The 13,832-nt window shown below is 45.7% G+C and overlaps 1 protein-coding gene across 1 annotated transcript in view; it reads right to left on the reverse strand.

Annotated features, from left to right (window-relative positions):
• Window positions 1-13,832, reverse strand: part of CAMKMT (calmodulin-lysine N-methyltransferase) — a 662,536-nt gene that overhangs the window by 159,561 nt on the left and 489,143 nt on the right. The gene's annotated exons all lie outside the window — the stretch shown is intronic.

A 13,832-nucleotide genomic window follows, 5' to 3' on the forward strand; every position in this document is an offset into this window, starting at 1 on the left:
AAGAACGTGCTAGACGCAGAACTCTGGGCTTGTGCCTTTATTGTGGGGCCAAGGGTCATTTTCGTGACTCCTGCTCGCTTCGTCCGGGAAATGCTTGGGTCTAATACATTTGGAAGGTGGAGTATTGGACCCAGAAACATCACCTTCTTGTCTTCTTCTTCCGGTGTTCCTCCATGTAGGCACTTCTCCCCAATCGGTCCTAGCATATCTGGACTCCGGGGCTGCCGGCAATTTTATGGACTGGAGAACTGCTTCTTCTATGAAGCTTACCCTTTCTCCCCTCGCTTCTCCACTGGTAGTCTCGGCAATTGATGGCAATGTGCTCCCAGGGGGCCCTAACCGTTTCCAGATGCTACCTATTAGGATGTCGGTAGGGATACTCCACCAGGAGTGGATCTCCTTCCTCATCCTACCCAAGGCCTCTACCCCCATTGTATTAAGCCTTCCTTGGCTACAGCTCCACTCGCCACATGTGGACTGGGTCTCTGGGCAGATCCTGGCTTGGGGTCCTTCGTGTTTCTCATCCTGTCTTCCCAAGGTGACCCCCAAGAGGAAACTTCCCATTGCTACCACATCTGTATCGTCTGATCTTCCCGCGGCATACAGCGATTTCCGGGATTTGTTCTGCAAGAAGTCTGCTGAGGTGCTTCCTCCCCACAGATCTTTTGACTGTGCTATTGACCTTGCCCCTGGAGCAACCCTACCCAGGGGTCGTACCTACCCTTTGTCCATTCCAGAGACCCAGGCCATGTCTGAGTATGTCGCCGAGAATCTGGAGAGAGGTTTCATCCGGAAATCCTCATCGCCTGTAGGAGCAGGGTTCTTTTTCGTTGCCAAAAAGGATGGCACCCTCAGACCCTGCATCGACTATAGAGGTTTAAACACTGTGACTATTAAAAACCGATACCCCTTACCTCTAATATCTGAGCTATTTGACAGGTTGAAGGGGGCTTCCACTTTCACTAAGTTGGATCTCGGAGGTGCATACAATCTCATTCGAATACGGGAAGGTGACGAATGGAAAACCGCGTTTAACACTAGGGACGGGCATTACGAATACCTGGTTATGCCTTTTGTTTTGTTTAATGCTCCAGCTGTGTTCCAGAACTTTGTCAATGAAATATTCAGGGATCTACTATACCAGTTTGTTGTCATCTATCTGGATGATATTCTCATCTTTTTCGAAAATCTGCCTGCTCACAGAAACCATGTACGCACCGTACTTCAGCACCTTAGAGAGAACAATCTCTATGCCAAGATGGAGAAATGTTCCTTTGAATGTTCCGAGGTCCTGTTTCTGGGATGTTTTATTTATAGTGCGGGTCGTCGCATGGATCCCGAAAAGGTCTCAGCCATTACCAACTGGCCCCTTCCCGCTAGCCTCAAGGCCACACAGCGCTTTCTTGGCTTCACAAATTATTATAGGCAGTTCATAAGGAATTACTCTTCCATTGCCGCGCCTATTATCGCTTTGACCAAGAAGGGTGCGAATGCCAAAGACTGGCCTCCCGAGGCTGTCTCTGCGTTTCACGATCTGAAACAGGCCTTTGTTTCTGGACCTCTCTTGAGGAGACCAAATCCTGAGGACCTATTTTTTATTGAAGTAGACTCTTCTTCGATGGGGGTGGGAGCTGTGCTTCTTCAGGACTTTGAGAAGAAATGTCAACCAACATGCGTTCTTCTCCAAAAAAAATTCTTAGGCAGAGAGAAATTATGCCATTGGTGATCGGGAACTTCTCGCAATTAAATTGGCGTTGGAGGAGTGGCGTCATCTCTTGGAAGGTTCCCCTCACTCCATAACGATCTTTACTGATCATAAGAAAGTACCTACAGAATGCTAAACGTCTGAACCCCAGACAGGCCAGGTGGAGTCTCTTTTTTTCCCGTTTTAAATTCACGATTACGTACAAACCTGGTTCCTGCAATGGTCGAGCTGATGCGCTCTCTAGGTCATTTGACACTTTGGACGAGGAGTCCAACCCTGATCCTGAGCTGATCATTCCTACCTCATGCATTGTTGGCCATTCTACCACCCTGGAATCAAAAATTCCTCCTGGTAAGACCTTTGTTCCCACGGAGCTAAGAACTAAGATCCTTCGTTGGGGACATGATTCCAAGGTGGCAGGTCATGCTGGGTTCCTCCGATCCTTCCTGCTCATCAGTCGTCACTACTGGTGGCCTAATCTCCGCTCGGATGTTAAAGACTATGTTAAGGCTTGTCACGTCTGTGCTCAGTCTAAATCTTCCACTCAAGCCCCTGCTGGTCTTCTCATGCCCTTGCCCATTCCTAAGGAGCCCTGGTCTCATATCGCCATGGATTTTATTACTGATCTTCCACTGTCGGAGAATAATACGGCCATTTGGGGAGTAATCGATCGGTTCTCCAAGATGGCTCATTTTGTTCCTCTTCCTGGTCTCCCTTCTGCCCCTGCCTTGGTTCCCATTTTTGTATGAGAGATTTTCCGCCTTCATGGTGTTCCTTCTCATGTCGTTTCGGACAGGGGTGTGCAGTTTACTTCTCGTTTTTGGAGAGCCTTTTGCAAATCCCTCGACATTACCATGGATTTCACCTCTTCTTATCATCCCCAATCCAATGGCCAGACAGAGAGTTAATCAGGAGTTGGAGGTCTTTCTCCGTACCTTGGTCTCTGCCCATCATGATGATTGAGCATCACTATTACCGTGGGCTGAGTTCTCCCACAATAATCATGTCAACGTTAGTTCTCAGAAAACACCCTTTGTCACTGTTTATGGAAGACATCCTCTGCTTCCTCTTCCTATGACTTGTTCTTCTGACATTCCAGCTTTGGCTACTGTTCAGGAATCATTCAATTCCATGTGGGCTGACGTTCATGATTCCCTCCAGAAAGCTGCCAACAAATTCAAGAGTTTTGCTGACCGTCGCAGACGTAAGCCACCTTCTCTTCAGTTAGGAGACAAAGTCTGGCTCTCCACCAGGAACATCAAACTCTGGGTTCCTTCTCTCAAATTTGCCCCAAGATTCATTGGTCCGTACATCATAATTTCTAAACTGAATACAGTTTGTTTCGAGCTCCAGATTCCCAAAAGCCTCAAAATCTCTAACTCCTTCCATGTTGCCCTTCTGAAGCCTTTAGTCCTCAATAAGTTCTCTTGTCCTCTCTCTACCATAGCACCGGTCTCTGAGGATGATCAGGAGTACGAGGTTAGCCAAATTTTGAATTCCCGACTCTGTAGAGGCATTCTCCAGTACCTTGTGCACTGGAAAGATTTTGGTCCTGAGGAGAGGTTGTGGATTTCGGCTTCCGAGGTCTTTGCACCTCGTCTGTTTTAAGTTCCCCTCTAAACCTGGTCCCAGGCGGGGAAGGGGGAGGCCTCGTAAGAGGGGGGGTACTGTCATGGTTATGCAATAGAGTTTGTCTGCTTACCTGTCTCCATGTGTTAATTTCTAGAGACCAGCCGACCCTCACCTGATTGCTTTTATAATCCATCCTCTGGCATGGCTCCACCCTAGCTCCTATCAGAGAACTCTGTATTAACCTGTGCACTGCTAGCCAACCCTGCTGATCAACCTTTGTGTGTTAGCTTCCTGTTACCTGCCGTGTGCTCTTCTACTGTTTTCCGTTACCGACTTTGGCGTGTCCTTGACTATCCCTGTTTGCCTGTGATCCTGACCTTTTGGCGTGTCCCCGACTTTTCCTGTCTGCTTGTGGCCCCGACCTTGGCTTTGTCCCTCACCATCCCAATCCTCCTGTTGCCTACTGTGGGTGTGAGCTGGGGGACCCTGGGGGTCGCGACCTGGAGCCAGTTGCAGCCAAGTCCATCCTCACCACTCGAGGCTCTGGTGAACACCTGCTGGCTCTTAGACTCCGCGCCCCAGGGAATCTTACGCTCTAACCCCGGTGGGATCCATCTTGGTGTTCTAGCGGCCCTGCTTTCCTATCACCTTGACCCCGTCCGCAGCAGTCAGCCATAGGGTCCACAACCTTGCGGTGCACTCCTAATCCCTGCGGTGTGCATCTGTCACCTGGCCTCAAGGTGACCTGACATTCAGTCTAAAATAGAAATGGAAGGCAAAACATTTGTGTATAGATATAACAAAAATATATAAAAATACCCTTTCTTATTAGTGAGCACATTTCCTCTGTTCCCAGCTGCATAAGAGCTGGGGGAGGAAAAGCAGCAGCACACTGAGCTTCCCAGTGAAAGGCTGTGCAGCAGGGGGCATGTCAGGGCAAGTTTGATCATTGGAGAAGAGCAGGCTGAGTTCTCAACATTGCTAGAGAACTGACTACGGTGTGCTCTCCTGCTTAGTGTGGTCAGTTTTTAATAGTAAAGCAGAGGGACTGGCAGAAACACCAAGTATTTCACACAAAGGAAGCAATACAAAGAGACCAGGAGACTTTTTCATACAAGTGCATGGTACAGCAGGCATATATCAGGACTATGAAATGCTGGGGTAACAAACACTAACTCTGCGCTTGCATTTAATGGCTAAAACAAAAAACGCCGGACACAATGTGGATTAATACTGTTGGGTCCAGCAGAGAGCAATATCTGCTCTGAGTTTTAAATGAACCCCTCAGTGTCTTCAACCAGATCGCGCCAGTCATAGTTCCTCATCATCCTCTAGTGCAGTGGTTCTCAACACCTAGGACCATAGGACCCATGAACAGACCAAGTTTGCAAGATAACTGAAATACATCACAGGTGATAGAATTTTCTGCTCAGTGATTGCAGTATTCTAGTCTGCATCTCCCCAAGATAATACTTAAAATCTGGCCTGTTAGCGGATCCTGAGGACAGGCATTGAGAACCACTGCTCTTGTGTAAGTAATAAGCAGTCCTCAAGGCTGCACAGAACATTGGGGTGTGTGAGCTATTTCCTAGTCTGGATTCCACTGTAGGAAAAAAAATGTTGGCGATCATGGGTGGAAGAGGACAGTGCTGGATAGCGAAGAGGACGAGAAGTGCTTTACAAAGTTTTTTGTTTTCCAGGAGGGAACATTGTTGGCCTCCAAAAATAAATAAAAATCAGGCCTTAGGTTGACTGAATGTGCTGTTTTGAGAGATGCATTTTCAATTTAGTGATTAATTTTACTTGTTGCATACCGGTGCTGTTTAATTTCATATTTCCAGTTCCTTATGGCAAGGCCAAGAGAATAAGAGAGAAGATGTTTTTCACGCTCAGAGTACTGATGAATTCGATCTAATATGCCATCAATCTTATTTTCATGTAAATGCAATAACATGTAGCATATGATTTAAACCACACAACTATCACAGGATGTCACCTGAGTCAGAGACGACTTCCATACAGGTTTATGACAAGGGGCTCATTCAGACGTAGTGTTGGCAATAAGTTGTGTGGAATCTTGCTGATGTCTGACAAATGATGTTCCCTCTATTACCAATCTGAATTTGAGTTCACCCACTGTAAACGTATCTTATTTATATGCAAATAATTCCATGCAGGGAAATTTGTACACGTCCTTGGTTGTTAAGAGTAATTTCTATGCAAACATACCATAAAATATTACCTTTTATACATCAGAAAAGTCTATTGACCAAAATAGGAAAAAATAATGTAAACAATATTATGCTGTTTTTATGAGTTTTCGATGCTTCATTGCTTCTCAGTGACATGACCCACCTTTCATATTTCATAAGATTAAAACTAGTGATTTCATCCGTTTTGTAACTTTCTTCCATATTCTAGCTGTATCACAGCAATAAAATAAACAGTTCAGAATTGGGTAAAGCCACATTTTGGCAGAACGGTGCTGCAGACATTAAAGGAGTTGTAAAGTCTCAAGCTTTTTTACCTTAATGCATTCTATGCATTAAGGTGAAAAACCTTTTGTGGTGCAGCTGCCCCCCCCCAGAGGCCCGCTTTTTCTTACTTGAGCCAGATCGTTCCAGTGATGAGAACGAGCCCAGCAGCTCCAGCCACTGTCCTCATTGGGTCCCGCTACTGTCAATCAAATCCAGTGACACGGGAGTCGGGGCAGGACAGAGTCCTGCTGTCTGTGTCAATGGACACAGCAGCTGGAGTCGGCAGCGTGCCCGCATGAGTGCCCCCATGGAATGAGGATCTCCGTGGGGGCACTTGATGTGAAGGAGAAGCCAGGAGCGCTGCTGGAGGATCCCAGAAGAGGAGGATCAGGGCCGCTCTGTGCAAAACCCTTTCACAGGGCAGGCAAGTATAACATGTTAGTTATTTTTAAAAAACAATCACCTTAATGCTCTACCCCTTCAAGACTATTCAAATCCCATTATGTAAACCAGCTGTATAGAACTTGTATGATCTCCCTGTGTTTGAGAAGTTTCCTCGAGGTGCCCCAGTTTCCGCTTACAGTCCTAGAACACATTTGTAAGATAACCAACAATTGACCTGAATGTCACAAAAAGTTTCAGGGTGCTTTTGAGACTGTGATAGTGATTTTAGATTAAGCTTGAGCACTGGCTGAAGATCACTGTGTATATGTGAATATATATTGTAAGGGATTAGCTCAGTAGTGGGTTGTGCAGCACCCCCTGGATGGGTCACAGCACAGTAAAGTTAGCACATACAGACAGCAGGACCTTTGTGAAAGCAAAAACTGTGGTTTATTTACATGTCTGTGGTTACAAAGTGCAGGTATCAAAACAGGTAAAATAAAACAAAACAGAAAATAAACCCTTGCCACTTTGGGCTTTTAACTACAAAAACACAGGAACCCGACTACTTGTTCTGCCACAGCCTACCCCTGCCCAGACACTTGGCGGTCGCACAGAAATAAACAGAGGCTTTTAGTCACACAGACATAATCTCACCATTCAGTGGTATTGCTGACTCCCCAGTCTGCCATGCACAGAGATCTGGTTCCAGGGCAAAGCCCCTTGTTGAAGCAACCTGGGAGTTTTTTCAGAGCCTTGAGTGCTTTATACGTTACACCTGAGCTTGTTAACCCTCATTGCGCCCAAACAGGCTCACTACACAGCAAAAACACAAAAGCAATCAGTGTACAGCATGAACCTGGAACAAATATACCTCCCATCCTAGGCACAACCCATAGAAGTTTTCTTGGCTTCCTGACACATACACTCCCCTGCCCCTTGTTTTAACCCTAGGGTTGGGACACAGGTTGCCAGGCACCCATGCACTTGGGACAAAGCATTTGCATTTCCCATTCTAACATCAGGGTAATATTTCACTGTAAATCCAATTTCTTGAAGGGCCAGGAAACACCTATTCACCCTCCTATTGGTCACTTTGTTCTGTGCTAGCCACTAATAGAGCATGATCTGTTACAAGTTCAAATTGTCTACCCAGATAGTACCGGAGAGAATCTAAAGCCCATTTTATCGCAAAACATTCTTTCTTAATAGTGGGATAGTTTTCTTCATGGGCCTTCAATTTCTGGCTGAGGTAAATGACAGGGTGTTCTTCCCCCTTGAACACCTGAGACCGCAAAGCTCCTAACCCAACATTTGATGCATCAGTCTGGACCACAAAGTCCCTTAAAAAGTCAGATGAGTTCAATACTGACTACATAAGGCCTGTTTTAAGACCTCAAAAGCTGCTTCTGCTTTGGGGGTCCATTTGATCATGACAGACTCCTTCCCTTTTGTCAAATTGGTCAGGGGAGCAGCCTGTAAGGCAAATTGGGGAATAAAGCAGCGATAGTAGCCAGTGATTCCTAAAAATGCTCGAACCTGCTTCTTGTTGGTGGGGCCTAGCCAACTCTGAATAGCCTCAAATTTACTTGGGGCTTTATTAGACCTCTCCCAATGGTATATTCCAGATACTTTGCCTCTTCTAGCACAATGGTAAATTTTTTTGGATTGGCTGTAAACCCGGCTTTCCAGATGGAATCTAACACAGACTAAACCTTTGGTACAGTGCCTTGCGAAAGTATTCGGCCCCCTTGAACTTTTCAACCTTTTGCCACATTTCAGGCTTCAAACATAAAGATATAAAATTTTAATTTTTTTGTCAAGAATCACCAACAAGTGGGACACAATTGTGAAGTGGAGCGAAATCTATTGGATATTTTAAACTTTTTTAGCAAATAAAAAACTGAAAAGTGGTGCGTGCAAAATTATTCGGCCCCTTTATTTTCAGTGCAGCAAACTCACTCCAGAAGTTCAGCGAGGATCTCTGAATGATCCAATGTTGTCCTAAATGACTGATGGTGGTAAATAGAATCCACCTGTGTGTAATCAAGTCTCTGTATAAATGCACCTGCTCTGTGATAGTCTCATGGTTCTGTTGAAAGCGCAGAGAGCATCATGAAGACCAAGGAACACACCAGGCAGGTCCGTAATACTGTTGTGGAGAAGTTTAAAGCCGGATTTGGATACAAAAAGATTTCCCAAGCTTTAAACATCCCAAGGAGCACTGTGCAAGCGATCATTTTGAAATGGAAGGAGTATCAGACCACTGCAAATCTACCAAGACCTGACCGTCCCTCTAAATTTTCAGCTCAGACAAGGAGAAGACTGATCAGAGATGCAGCCAAGAGGTCCATGATCACTCTGGATGAACTGCAGAGAACTACAGCTGAGGTGGGAGAGTCTGTCCATAGGACAACAATCAGTCGTACACTGCACAAATCTGGCCTTTATGGAAGAGTGGCAAGAAGAAAGCCATTTCTCAAATATATCCATAAAAAGTATTGTCTAAAGTTTGCCACAAGCCACCTGGGAGACACACCAAACATGTGGAAGAAGGTGCTCTGGTCAGATGAAACCAAAATCGAACTTTTTGCCCACAATGCAAAACAATATGTTTGGCGTAAAAGCAGCACAGCTCATCACCCTCAACACACCATCCCCACTGTCAAACATGGTGGTGGCAGCATCATGGTTTGGGCCTGCTTTTCTTCAGCAGGGACAGGGAAGATGGTTAAAATTGAGGGGGAGATGGATGCAGCCAAATACAGGACCATTCTGGATGAAAACCTGTTGGAGTCTGCAAAAGACCTGAAACTGGGATGGAGATTTATCTTCCAACAAGACAATGATCCCAAACATACAGCAAAATCTACAAAGGAATGGTTCACAAATAAACGTATCCAGGTGTTAGAATGGCCAAGTCAAAGTCCAGACCTGAATCCAATCGAGAATCTGTGGAAAGAGATGAAAACTGCTGTTCACAAATGCTCTCCATCCAACCTCACTGAGCTCGAGCTGTTTTGCAAGGAAGAATGGGCAAGAATTTCAGTCTCTCGCTGTGCAAAACTGATAGAGACATACCCCAAGCGACTTGCAGCTGTAATCGCAGCAAAAGGTGTCTCTACAAAGTATTAACGCAAGGGGGCCGAATAATTTAGCATGCCCCACTTTTCATTTTTTTATTAGTTAAAAAAAGTTTCAAAAATCCAATAGATTTCGTTCCACTTCACAATTGTGTCCCACTTGTAGGTGATTCCTCACAAAAAATAAAAATGTTATATCTTTATGTTTGAAGCCTGAAATGTGGCAAAAGGTTGAAAAGTTCAAGGGGGCCGAATACTTTCACAAGGCACTGTAAGTGTGAGTCCCAAACCTCACTATGGATGACCACATCATCTAGGTATGCAGCAGCATAGGCTCGGTGGAGCCAAAGGGTCTTATCTGTTACCCATTGAAATGTGGCCGGAGCATTCTGTAACTCAAAAAGGCATCCTCCAATACTAGAAAGATCCCTCTGGATTTACAAATGCCGATTCCGAGAGAGGAATTTACACATACCCTTTGGTCAGTTCTAAGGTCATAATGTACTGAGCTGTCCCTAGGTGATTAATCAGTTCCTCTAAGCAGGGCATGGGATAAGTGTCAAACTTAGTGATTTTATTCAAGTGGCGAAAAATTCATTACAAAACTCACGCATTTCTTTTACTTCTTGGAGAATAGCCTCTCGCCGGGCTTCAGGAATTTGATAAGGTTTCAACTTGACCCTTTCCCCTGGTGTGGTGACAATGTCATGTTCAACCCCAGACACCCAACCTGGCAATTCTGAAAATGTCTCTTTATTTCGGAGCACAAACTCTCTAGCTTCCTGTTGCTGAGTTTTGGACAGAGTCTCCGCTACAACTTTAGGGATAACCAGGTTAGGCAGAAAGTGGGTGTCATGGTTATGCAATAGTTTGTCTGCTTACAAGTTCCCATGTGTTCATCTAGAGACCAGCCGACGCTCACCTGTCTGCTTTTGTAATCCATCCTCTGGCATGGCTCCACCCTAGCTCCTATCAGGGAGCTCTATATTAACCTGTGCACTGCAGGCCAATGCTGCTGATCAACCTTTGTGTGTTAGCTTCCTGTTACCTGCTGTGTGCTCTTCTGTTGTTCCGTTACTGACTTTGGCGTGTCCTTGACTATCCCTACGGTGTGCATCTGTCACCTCGCCTCAAGGTGACCTGACAGTTTGATCAGCCATGGACCCGGCTGACGTGCCGCTTCCTACAGTAGATCCGTTGCAGGGCTTAGTTCGCAGACTTGAGACCCAAGAATCGCATTAGACCCAGGTGATGCGATTCCTTCAAGATCTGGCTTCCCGCTTCGAGCAGTTACAGGCTTCCTTGGGAACCCCGAACCTGCAGCCTCAAGTACAGTCAGCAGCTGCACCTATCGCACCAGTCGCATCCACGCATCCTACCTCGGTTCCAGTCTCTGAGGATAATCTAAAATACGAGGTTAGTCAAGTTTTGGATTCCCGGCTCCGTAAAGGCATTCTTCAGTACCTCGTACATTGGAAAGGGTTTGGCCCGAGGAGAGGTCTTGGATCACTGCATCTGAGGTCTTTGCTCCTACTCTGTTCAGGAGGTTCCATCTGGAGTTTCCCTTTAAGCCTGGACCCAGGCGGGGGAGGGGGAGGCCTCGTAAGAGGGAGGGTACTGTCATGGTTATGCAATAGTTTGTCTGCTTACCTGTTCCCATGTGTTCATCTAGAGACCAGCCGACCCTCACCTGTCTGCTTTTGTAATCCATCCTCTGGCATGGCTCCACCCTAGCTCTTATCAGGGAGCTCTATATTAACCTGTGCACTGCAGGCCAATGCTGCTGATCAACCTTTGTGTGTTAGCTTCCTGTTACCTGCTGTGTGCTCTTCTGTTGTTCCGTTACCGACTTTGGCGTGTCCTTGACTATCCCAACGGTGTGCATCTGTCACCTCGCCTCAAGGTGACCTGACAGTGGGATAGTATCAGTGACCAAGGATTCCCTATTCTTCCATGGTTTTAGCAAATTCAGATGATATATCTGCTCAGGTTTCCATCTTCCTGGTTGGCTAATTTTATAATTCACACCACCCATTTTTTCCAACACTTGATAGAGACCCTGCCATTTGGCTAGGAATTTACTTTTGAACGTAGGGGCCAACACCCTATCACCAGGTGCAAAAGAATGGACCTGGGCCCCCACAATTGTAAATTCTCTGCTGAGCCAACTGGGTTTGTGCCAAATGTTCCTTAACAATAGGCATCACAATAGGCATCACTTGCACAATTTTATCTTGCATTTGTGCCACATGTTCAACCACACTTCTATGAGGGGAACTCTCACTCTCCAATGTTTCCCTGGCAATGTTCAATAGTCCCCATGGGTGCCTCCCATACAGTAGCTCAGAAAGGAGAGAACCCTGTGGAGGATTGGGAACATCTTTGATTGAAAACATCAAATAAGGGAGTAGACAATCCCAATTACTTCCATCTTTATCAACCACTTTCCTCAGCATTTGTTTAAACATTTTGTTAAATCTTTCAACCAGCCCATCTGTTTTATGGTGATACACTGAGGTACGTAATTGGGTCACTTTAAGAAGTTTGCAAAGCTCTTTGGATACTCTAGACATAAACAGGGTGCCCTGGTCAGTTAGTACTTCTTTAGGAATGCACACACAGCTAAAAATCTGAAATAGCTTTTGGCAATGGTTTTGGCAGAGGTGTTTCGGGGAGGAATCGCTTCTGGGTAACGGGTGGCATAGTCCATTATCACCAACATGTGCTGGTGCCCCCTAGCGGACTTCAGCAAGGGGCCAACCAAATCCATGGTGATCCTCTCAAAAGGGGTACCAAAGGACTGCGGAAATGTGGCACTGGTGCAGAAATCTGAGACACTGGACAGGAGGAACAGTACATTTCCACATCCTAAGTGATCCCAGGTCAATAGAACCTCTGGGTGATTCTTTCCAGCTCCTAAATGTCCCCCAAGAATGTGCCCATGGGCCAGTTCTAAGACACACTTGCGGAAAGATTTTGGCAGCACCAGTTGCTGAATGGTTTCCTCTATCCTCTGTAACACCCGGTATAACAGGACCATCATGATGAAGTACGGGAGGGCAATCCTCTCGCCAGGGTTAACCAATTCCCCATCTATTTTCACTACATTCTCCTGGACCCTTAGCAATGTGGGGTCCTTCAATTGTTCAGTAGAAAAACATTCTCTGTGTACCTCTAGTTCATCAAACACTAGAGGCCGCTGTTCCTCTTCGGAGTTTGCAGGCTCTTCCCTTGGCCCTGTTGTTTCCCCTGCTAATACTGACAAGGGAAACTCAAGAGAATCCTCACACTTAGAGGATTCCTTAGTAGAACCTTCAGGCTCTGAAGAACCACTTAATGGTGAATCTGGGCAATCCCAGAATTTTGGGAAATCCCTTCCCACAATGGCGTCATATAGTATTTGGGGAACTAAACCCACCTGGTGACATAGGGTACCAAGGGAGGTTTCAAAGAATACTGTAGTCACCGGATACTCTCTAGTGACCACATGTACACAAATGACTGCCATTTTCCTAGGGTGCAAGGTTTCCCACCACCAGTTCAGTTTTTACCAAGGTTACCTAAATCCAACAATACAACATTTTTACCATCTAAAACCATTTTGCATCAAGGTTTCTCATTTCTCTTTACTGCAGTGCATGTAGTTGCAAATAGCAACTGCTGTCTCTATGTAAGAAAATCACAGTGCATTGATTCATCAATAGCTGGGCAAATTGCCACTACATGTCCCGCTTCCCAGCAGTGGTAACAAATTCACTTTCTAGTCATCTCTTGTGGGATTGGTCTTCCAGGCTACTCTCACCAAGCATTAGAAGCAGTCCCAAAAATACCTTTAGTTCCCCCTTTTTCACTCTCTCCACCCCCATCCCTTGGTGCCGTCTTACGCGTAGCTGGGGATGGTCTGATCTTGGGGTGGAAAGTCAGAGTCTTTGAGGGGAGACGTCAGTTTCTCAGTCATTAGGTACATTTCCAAAAGTTTGCTGTTTCTGGATCTCCATGGCTTACCCATTTCTACAAAGTGGTAGGGAGAAACCTCAGAAATGTGTCCATGACCATCCCCTCTACAATTTTTGGTTTGAACCGAGGTTTTTGGCTGCAGCCATTTCCTGGTCAAGTGGATAAGGTCATACATTTGTGACTGGGGTGGCTTTCTCTGCCAAAAACTACAATTGTGGACATGCTGAGCACAGACAACCAGGGTTACACCCATGTGTGCCAAAATGTCAATTTTCAATCAATTATAGTTTCTTGCATCCGCAGGCTCCAAGTCAAAATAAGCCTTTTGGGATTCTCCAGATAGTAGGGGGGCTGCTAGACCAGCCCATTGTTCTTTAGGCCAACTTTCTTTTCCACTGTTCTTTCAAAGAACATCTGCATTGCAGTCACCTTTAGCAATAGGTGGCTTACCCGAAAAGATGGTATGTTACCGGAATCACTCCTAGCCTCGGGCTGCTGCCTTTGCTGAAACAGTTTTACTTTGGCCTCTATTTGTTTTTGGGTTTTCTGCTCCTGCTTTTCCAGTGCTTTCTGCTGAAGTGCAAGGCTCTGTAGCAAAGCTGCATTTGTTTGCTGTTGATTTGCATTTGCTAGAGCAGTAGCTCCTCCATGCTG

This window comes from Lithobates pipiens, unplaced genomic scaffold (genome assembly GCF_037356315.1).
Source record: "Lithobates pipiens isolate NorthernLeopardFrog02 unplaced genomic scaffold, aLitPip1_a1.2 Scaffold_18, whole genome shotgun sequence".
In the NCBI taxonomy this organism is placed as follows: domain Eukaryota; kingdom Metazoa; phylum Chordata; class Amphibia; order Anura; family Ranidae; genus Lithobates; species Lithobates pipiens.